The 9,663-nt window shown below is 33.6% G+C and overlaps 1 pseudogene; it reads left to right on the plus strand.

Annotated features, from left to right (window-relative positions):
- Positions 1-1,154: 1,154 nt before the first annotated feature.
- LOC119677925 lies at positions 1,155-2,129 on the plus strand (annotated as a pseudogene).
- Positions 2,130-9,663: the final 7,534 nt, after the last annotated feature.

Raw genomic sequence — 9,663 nt, forward strand, 5'->3', positions numbered from 1 at the left:
CATGCAATCGAAATGTGTATTTCTGTTACAAAAAAATGGGAACCAAAATGTAAATTTCTATTCCTGATTCTTCAGCACGTATGTTTGGAGCGATCTATCATCGTTACCTTGCTGATAGTCTCGATTGCGATTTTGTTTCGCTTTTCATTACCGGAGAAGTGTGATGTATGCTGGTGTCTTGTTCAGCATATATCAAACAAAATAGTTTCTTTATTAAAATATTCGCACGATAGACAACACATCGCGCGAATTGTTCTCAGCAATAGTAAAAATTGTACAAACATTTGATTTGTTCGTACAAGCACGTAAGAAAAATTCGCATGTAATATAATTGCAGCCAAAAGGTATTTAGAACAAATGCAATTAATTTGAATTAATAGAAAAAAGTTTGTTTCGAAAACACGGAAAAAATGTATACACACATTATTTAAAATAAAAAGAAAAAATGTTTAATTGGAATAAAAAATATGTAATATATAATACTTTGAATGAGAGTATTAAACAAACCATAACAATATCAAAAGCCAATATCAAAAACATTTTTGTGTACATTTGGCATTGTAAGAATAATTTTCCATTTAATATTAAGCACTCGTTTAATGGTTTTTTATATTTTATGTAATCCACATCTCTTTTTAACTATTTAATAATAATATTAAAAACTGTTTTCTTTTGACATTATTAGAATAATTATCTTTTTTTTTTAATTTCAATCAATCTCTGTCTGGTTTCATACAATTCATTTAATCCATTTATCTATATAAATCTTAAAAATATTTAATATAGGAATAATTTTTCTTTCTAATTACTTTTTTCACACCTTAACAATGAAATATTATATTTTTAAACAATTTGTGTTGAATTGGAAATATGTAATTAGCAAAGTAGTAACTAAATTTCATTTAGTTTCATTAATTACAATTAAGCAAAATGACCAGCTGTAATGCCTATTTTTATTAACTGCGATATTTCTATATATTGCAATGAATCAGTTCCTGCTTGAACGGGCTAGAAGGGTTACTATAGTATAATATACGCCTAGTGTACGATTTTATAATAGATGAAAAACAATTTAAGTTGGCATTTATTTTTTAAATTTATTAAACATAGCCTAATTTTATTTTGTTGACATTTTCCAACACTCATATTTGCAATGCATAGCTGTGTATCTATGCATAGCGTCGCTTGGTTAATTTATCATTTGAGTTCATTTGGAGCGATTATATTTTTTTAAGAATTTTTAATAAATTAATTTATTAAAATCTAAAAAATAATAGCAAATTACGATGAAAGGAGGTAAGAAGGCAAAAGTTACTAATTCAAAAGCTACTGATGATAATGTCGAGGTATCAGAAGACGAGGAAGAAGAAGAATATGTTGTGGAAAAGATATGCGGTCGTCGTGTCAGAAAAGGCAAGTTTGAGTATTTTCTAAAATGGAAAGGATATTCTGAGGAAGAGAATACTTGGGAGCCTGAAAAACATTTATATTGTCAAGATTTAATAGAACAATATGAGGCCGAACGTACAAAGGATGAAGCCGGTGCTAGGCAAAAGTCTGAAGCAAAAGACACGTCAAATCGTCCATCCAGTTCGACCAGCAACAAGCGTGAACCTAAAGACTCCGGCACAAGTAGCAGCAATTCAGCAAATAAGAAGAAGCGTCGTGAATCTGAAAAGGATGCAAAACCTGATGGGTTTGTACGGCAAAATGAGGTGTATGGCTTTGATAAAGGTCTGAAAAAATAAAGTTGCTGAAAAAATTCTTGGTGCCTCAGACTCCAATGGTTCAGTAACTTTTTTTATTCAGTTTAGAGAAGTCGATCAAGCCGAAATGATTCCTGCATCTGTGGTTAATTTAAAAATACCACAAATGGTTATTAAGTTCTACGAAGAACGTTTGTCATGGCATACTGACAACGAAGATTAAATTAAATAAAATATTTCAGCACATACGTTTCGTTTTAAGTATAACTATTTTTCATTTTTGTTGATAAATTACATTTGTGTTTAAGGATTATAATATCACCAAAACAATGTTAGAAAAGTAAAAATAGCAAATATACAATATATATATATAGCTGTTTACAGATTTACTAAACACCTTTTATAATTCTAAACAATCTAAATTTTTTTTTATAATTATTGGATTGTCTGTGCTATTTTAAACATTAAAATTAATATAATAAAAATTATTAAAATAAATTCATTGTTTATTATTTTATAGTTCATGGCGTGTGGAGACCGGAGTTTAAACATACTTATTGGATTAGTAGTAATAATGGAACACAATTCTGTTATGAACAAACCATAAAAAGTTACATGTATTGCAAAATGAATTGGTAAAGTAAACAATTTCTAGTAATCGAATTTCTATGTCCAACTGATTACCAGGACTAAATAGTAAATTTAGAAAAAAAATTAATTCACACAATGTTATCGCAACATTAATACTTTCTGCGTTTAAAAAAATTTTTCTACATCACAAAAATTGACTTTGGTATTGAATTTACAATTATTTTGACTCAAATCAATTACAGATAAAAATTAGCCGTAACAATTAGAATAGAATTGAGCGACGCTTAAGTAATAATAATAATAATATTAGCCGTATTCCATCAGGAAGATAGACTATTTACATAGAATCGCCAAATACTTTTGTTTAATACTAAATGTCTCAATTGGTTAAATGATTTATTAGTTTCCTGCCGGATTGTTGTTCTTCTCCATGTGGTGCGAGACTTGCCAGGTCTTCTATTGCCTTGTGAATTCCATTGTAGGGCAGCATGGTAGACCTCTTCATAGGGTTTCCTTAATGTGTGCCCGAGCCAGTTGTATTTCCGTCGTTTTATTTGTATATTTATGTTTTCTTGGTTTGTGAGTTGCAACAACGTTTCATTGTCCACCACAAATGGCCACCAAATTCTTAATATTTTTCGCAGACATCTGTTGGTAAAAGACTGCAGCATGCGGCTAGTTTCAATGGTCATCATCCATGTTTCAGAGCTACACAGCAAAATCGATTTGACACATGCGTTATATATATTGATCTTAGACTTCGGAGATGGTTCGCTTGAGCTCCAGATGTTACGTAGAGTTGAAAATGCAGATCTTGCCTTGTTAATTCTGTTTCGTACGTCAATGGATGTACCTCCCGTTGTATTTATTATGCTTCCAAGGTAACAGAAATTTTCAACGGTTTCAATGTTGGTGTTACTGATTGCGAAAGTGGGAGCATGATTTGATTTAATTATGCATGCCTTTGTTTTACTTATGTTGATTCGTAGACCCACCAGTGCAGCTGTAGTTGCAAGGACGCTTAAGTGACCGAATGTTATATTATCAAATGACGGTTATTTAAAATGTTCACATTAAGTACATACAATTGCCATTACAAAAAATGTGATTAATATAGATTCACATTTCACGATCCTTTGTAAAATCTGGCAAACAAAAACCAAAAGGTTATATTGCAAGATTAGGTTGTATTGACTGAAGAGTGATTGAGCATAGGAGGCAATTGAAACCAATCAATACATGGGTATAATTTCAATTACGTTTATTGTTACCATTGAGGTAGCAATTGTGATCCTAAAGGTATAGGTGTAATATAAGATAGTTAAACATTACTATAGAAAATAAAGAATATACCGTATACTTGTATGTGAAACTGAAAGCTCTTGTTAGTAATTGATGTCAGAGACGATTATTGAGTTTCAATAGTTGTACAGTAGTTCCCGCTTAATTGCGAGCTAGAAATTCAAATAACCAAGTATTCGGAAATGTGCAACATTGTTTTAATTAAGAGACTATATGGATAATTGAAACGAATTTGCACTTAAACGAGCTTTTCAAAAGAAAATGAAACAATTAAAATAATGAAAAAAGTTTTTATTTATTTTAAATAGATTATGTATGTACTCTTTCTCATATTTTACAATACATAGTTTTGATTCTTAGAAAAAAGTTTATTATTTAGGATTGGTCTCCGACTTTGTCCATTTTTCCAATTGTTAAATGTTAACATATATATTATAATTTTTTTATACTTTTCTTATTTTAGAGTTATTAATTTATGTTTCTATGCTATTAGACTAAAAGCTGACTTGAAAGGAGCACATAATTTAGAAGAAAAAGGAAGCTCATCGAAGATTTGTAAATCTATATTGACTTTTTGGTAAAAATTGCAGTCTGTCAATAGTTAACAAATTACTATTTTACAAAACTGTTATTGTTTACTGTTCCCATCTGGAAATATGGAATTGAAATATGCGGAACCACCTGCAAGACTTATATAAATACTATCCAAAGGCTGCAATCAAATATCCTGCGAACGATAGTAGATGCTAGATGGTATATCAGAAACGACGATATTCACAAAGACCTGAATATCCCTACTGTACACGAAACAATTCAAAAAAGCAGTGCTAACCACTTATCTAAATTGCTTCAGCATTCAAACCTAAAAATGAGAAGACTTCCTGCCTTGGAAGTAGGGTACAAAATTATGTTTATTAATTTATTATTATTATTTATTATTTATGTATTTATCTTTTTATTTATTTATTTATTTATTTATTTAATTATTTATTTTATTTACTTATATATTTATTTATCTATTTAGTTATTTATTTTATTTACTTATTTATTTACTTATGTATTTATTAACTAATTATTTATGAAATGTATTGAAATTTGTATGAAATATATCATTATCATTAACATGTTGTCTTAAATGATGATTTGAGATAATTGAAACTTCCAAATTTCCATTTGTTAAAAGTATTACTAGATATCTAAGATAGTTGTAATATTAATGAAATAATACAAAAAAAAATTTATGGTTTAATTAAAATGTTATTAATTTTCAATTAAAAGGATATTTCAAAGAAAGAGGTTTCAACTATATGGGGACATTTCGCTTATATCGAAAGATAAAAAAAGATTTCATTGATAAATATGCAATTAAAAAGTATTACAAATAAGCTGGTATCGATTATTCTGAAACTACTGTAAATGCATTCCAGCTCTTCCCATCGTTATTGTTGAACTCGATACAGAGCGCTGAGTGATGATTATACCAAGTGATTCGATGAGAAATTACAAAGAAAAAATTAAGGAAGTAGAAGGTTGAACAAAATATTAAATGAAGGTATATGCAAATGTAAGTAGAAATAGAAAATTAAATAAAACAAGTTTTATATTATTTATCAGAAATAAAAACATTTTCATATTCAATTTTCTATCAACCGCACAGTGTCGCACATTTAAACTTAGACTGTCACAATTCGGTATTTTCTAAACCAGTAGTGATATTGATATGAAACATTTCTACTGGCATCTCTATGTTTTCCTTAAATATTGTTTTTAAGATGGGCTTTCTTTTGGATGTATTTTGAGCCCTTTCAAAAGGATTCCGAACCTTTCCAAAGGATATTTTTTCGAATATCTCAAAAACTATAATAGGTAAAAAATATTTATTACATATCCCCCTATTGCGCCTATTTACACTATCATGAACGTGAAATGAACTTGACGACAACATGAACTGACAGTTCAGTTTGCACTATCATGAACTGTCATGAAGCGTGAAATTTGTTCTGTTTTGTGTAAACGTATAAAATGCTTGTGTCTAGTAGTGCAGAGCACAGAAATTCATAATATTCAGCATTAAAAGGCAAACATAAACATAACATTGCATATGTATGCGTGTCAAGCTGAAATAAGCAGGTAATTTTGCTGCTTGAAATTCATTAACTCACATCATACTTTTTTCCCTCTCTCATCTATCGGAAACCAGTTTTCAACTTCATGTTCATGTTCCGTTCATGATAGTGTAAGTTGGGCTTATTCGTTTTCATGGCTTTTCTCGTTTCTATCTGCGACACCCAAAACTCTGATACAACGCCCATGGGGCACTCATGGGTGATTAACCTGCACGGTTTGTTAAAACGTCTTTTTGTATGGATCTGAATACATCAATTCTATGGACTGCACACCTTTAAATGTGTAAAATATGGCTTTACACAGATAAAACTTATCATTGGCCGAGGGGGCACCCGGTACCCTCGTCAGTGAACCAATGGACCACGACATGTTGGAAGGCGCACCTGGTCCTCTACCCGACAAGCCGGAGGAGATGGACATTCCACTTAGCCAGGAATCGGCTGGTTTGTCTATTATCTCGGAACAGGAGAGAGATCTTTTTGAGCCTGGTCCAATTTAAAAGATTCAAACAAGCGTGAAGCTATCCGACGCTGGACGCAAAAGGCTTTGAAGGTTTTACTTGTCAAGGGCATCTCGCTGGAAACAGCAAGATTTTTGGCAGTAAAGCTGGCCACCGCGACTAACGAAGGGCAGGCAACACCAAAAAGATGCCGATCGTACAGCTCTACACTAACATCGAGCTGCAAACCGACAAAGCGGATTGTATTACAGGGCTTTTTCCGAAGACCCCTGTTCAAAGCCTACTCTAGCAGGAAATTGGTAAGGTGCAGATGCGTTGTCGACAAGATATCCGAAACTTGTAGAGCTCCTGGAGTAAAGTCTCACTTTGCCTGTTACAGTGTTAAGCCCGGATGGTTTAACATTAACTATCTGGACGACGAATCTGTATTTTGGTCTAAGGAGACAATCCCAACCTTGAAGTCATGGGAAGGAGCCCAGCTTAAGGTAGTGAACGAGGCAGAAGTACCAAAGTCTAAAATTTATGTTGTATACTTCCCAGGCTCAGCTTCCTGGCAAAGTGACCGCATTTTGGGAGAAATTAGGTGCCAAGATTCGAGCATGCGTGTCAGGGACTGGCGGGGTCTCCACAGGCTCAATAAGAGCAATCTCGTCGAGATGGCGATTGCTCTGGACGCTATTTCGTCCGAAATGGTCGGAAAGCTGGGCAATAAAGTCTTCTATGGACTTAATGGTGCCTTGCTGAGAGCAAGACATAAGGGAAACAGAGCAAAGGAAGTGGTTGGCGATGAGTAACCATCAACATTTGCGGTGGCTCGTGCTCAGTCACGCAGCCAGAAGCCGAAAACGGGTCTCAACTCCGGGGGACCACCATTGAGAGGGGGCAGAATCCATGCCCAAGGCCGGAAGCCTTCTGCTCTCTCTGGTCGCCTCAGGAAATGGGAAAAGAAAGAGCTGGAGGCGGCGGAATTGCTGCGCGGTACGAAGGGCGGCAAGATCCGCAAGGGTCAGTCTGGGAAATAATGTCCCGGACTCCGCAACGACCGCAAAACTCTTAAAGGCAGCTTCATTGCCTCCAAATCAATCTCCACCGGGCTATAGAGGCTTTATATAGGCTCAGTGCCTTGGTGGAACAACACTGTCTGAATTTTGTGGTAATCCAAGAACCATGGGCCACATAGGCGCATAAACGGTCTACAGACAAAACCGTGTAAGTTAATCTATGATAATAATGTTGATCGTCCTAGAGCAGCGATATTGATTAACAAAACCATTAAATCTCTTCCAATTACAGAGCTCATACAGCGTGATCTGGTGGCGGTACAGGTAGAAGTGCCTAGAACTAGGGGAACGAGAACAATTGTCTTTGCATCTCTGTACCTTTCTGGCAACGCAGAGTAAACGGTGTCTCTCAAGCTCCAGCAGCTTACAGAAAACTGCAGTATCCGAAACCAACAGTGGGTAATGTACTGCGTCGCCAGCACACACTATACAGTATGGGGAAGCACGGACACCAATACACGAGGTGAGTCACTTTTTGATTATATCACAACTAACAATTTAATGGTAGTAAATAAAGGTAATGAACCTATTTTTGTAAATGCGATAAGGGGAGAGGTACTAGATCTCAAATTGGAGGGTGTTGGAAAAAACTCCTTATCAGATCATCGCTACATACGCTTTGATCTGGAAGTGGAAGTTGAAGACACTTTCGAAACAAGAAATGTTGAATATAACTTGTAACGACACTTTTATATTTGCTGAGACAGAGTTTTGATTGATAGAAAAAAGAAACGTAGTTTTGTAATATTTTATTAAATCCTTTATTACGAAAAAAAAATGTGAATCAGACAAAATACTTTTTTAATTCAAATAAATATATACGTATATAAAAAAAAAGAAATATTTTTATAATTTGAAGAAAAAATTTTTGACAAAGATCGAAGAAATTATTATTCCCGCGCGTGATTATATCATAGAAGAGAACTTATGTCTCTTGAATACATGAATTGTACACGAGATCACTGTTGTAAAAGATAACGATGCTTCTGCGGTTGGCTTTGGTTTATGTGTTGAGAAGAGTCCTGGCAGGACCACGTGACGCCTTGGGTTTCTCTTCTCTTTTGTCTTCTCTTTTCGTAAACGACGAATGCTCTGTGCTAAGAAATATGATAATTTGGCTAAATGAGCCAGGTTAAAAGAAAAACATGATAATAATTTAATAATTTGACCGAATGGGCAAGGTCTATACTACTTTGGCTAATTTTGGTTTAATGAACCAGTAGGCTGAATGAGCCAGCGTACTCATCGTTTTCAATGTAAAATTCCAAGTCCTTGATAATTTTTTTTTTTGCAGTAGGTGGAAGCATCGAAAGCCGCCGTGTGAGACTTGAACCCACTAAACCACCTATTTGAAATGTATGTAGAAGATTGCAGCCGCGTTCATCGAATGCAACCCCCATTCCAGTAAACGAAAGTAGGTGGAGAGCAGAAGGGCTTAGTATTTAGCAAGCTATATTTATCAAAGCCGAAAATAGACTAATTCAGATAGGAGAAATGGTAATATCGATGAAGGGGAACTCCTCGATCATATCAAATGCCCGTTCTTTTATACAGAATATGCCGGAGCTTTGATTTTTATACTGTATATTTTGTACTATTTGTGTATCTTTGTGTGCTTTTTGTGTTTTTCTCGTGTACTTTGTGTTTTGTTCAACAAAAGCTTTCATGCTTTGACATTTCTTGCTGTGTGAAAATTTTTGTTACATTTACTTTATTATATGTGCACGTTTATTTTTTTGTTTTAAATTTAATAAAATTTATTTAGATAAATAAGTATAATTGTTTAATAAAATTAAAATTTTATTAATAATTTTGTAAAATTATTTGATTATTAATATTAAATATATTAATAAAAATATATATTAGTGAATTTAATATTAGTAAAAATATATATTAACGAATTTCGGTGTATATTTATGTAGGCGGATATTTAGTGTAAAAATTTCCTTCTTTAAAAACTTCTATTTAGAACAAAACATTAGTTGTCTTGGGGATAGGATTACTAATTGTCAGGAACGAAATCTTGAGGTTAACAAACTTGAAAATGTTATTAAAGGGGCTTTTGAAAATAGCTGCGAACTTGTCAAAAAGAAACGTTCTTGGAATGTCCCAATATGGAATAGGGAACTAGACATTTTGCGTAAAAAAGCCCACCAGCTTCTTAATAGAGCCAAGTCCAGCGGGGACTTGCCATCTTATAAAAGTGTCTTAACGGCTTATAATAAGAAATTGAGAAAATCAAAGAGGAAATCATGGAGGAGACACTGCGAGGAGATTGAAACACTTCTTGCGGTTACGAGACTCCAGAAATCTCTAAACAAAGATCACTCAAATAGCCTCTCTACACTAAAGAAGGCTAACGAAAGCGTTACGGAAAGTCCGGAAGAAATGGGACAGCTATTGCATTTTCCAGGCT

The sequence above is a fragment of the Teleopsis dalmanni genome, chromosome 2, assembly GCF_002237135.1.
Source record: "Teleopsis dalmanni isolate 2A chromosome 2, ASM223713v2, whole genome shotgun sequence".
In the NCBI taxonomy this organism is placed as follows: domain Eukaryota; kingdom Metazoa; phylum Arthropoda; class Insecta; order Diptera; family Diopsidae; genus Teleopsis; species Teleopsis dalmanni.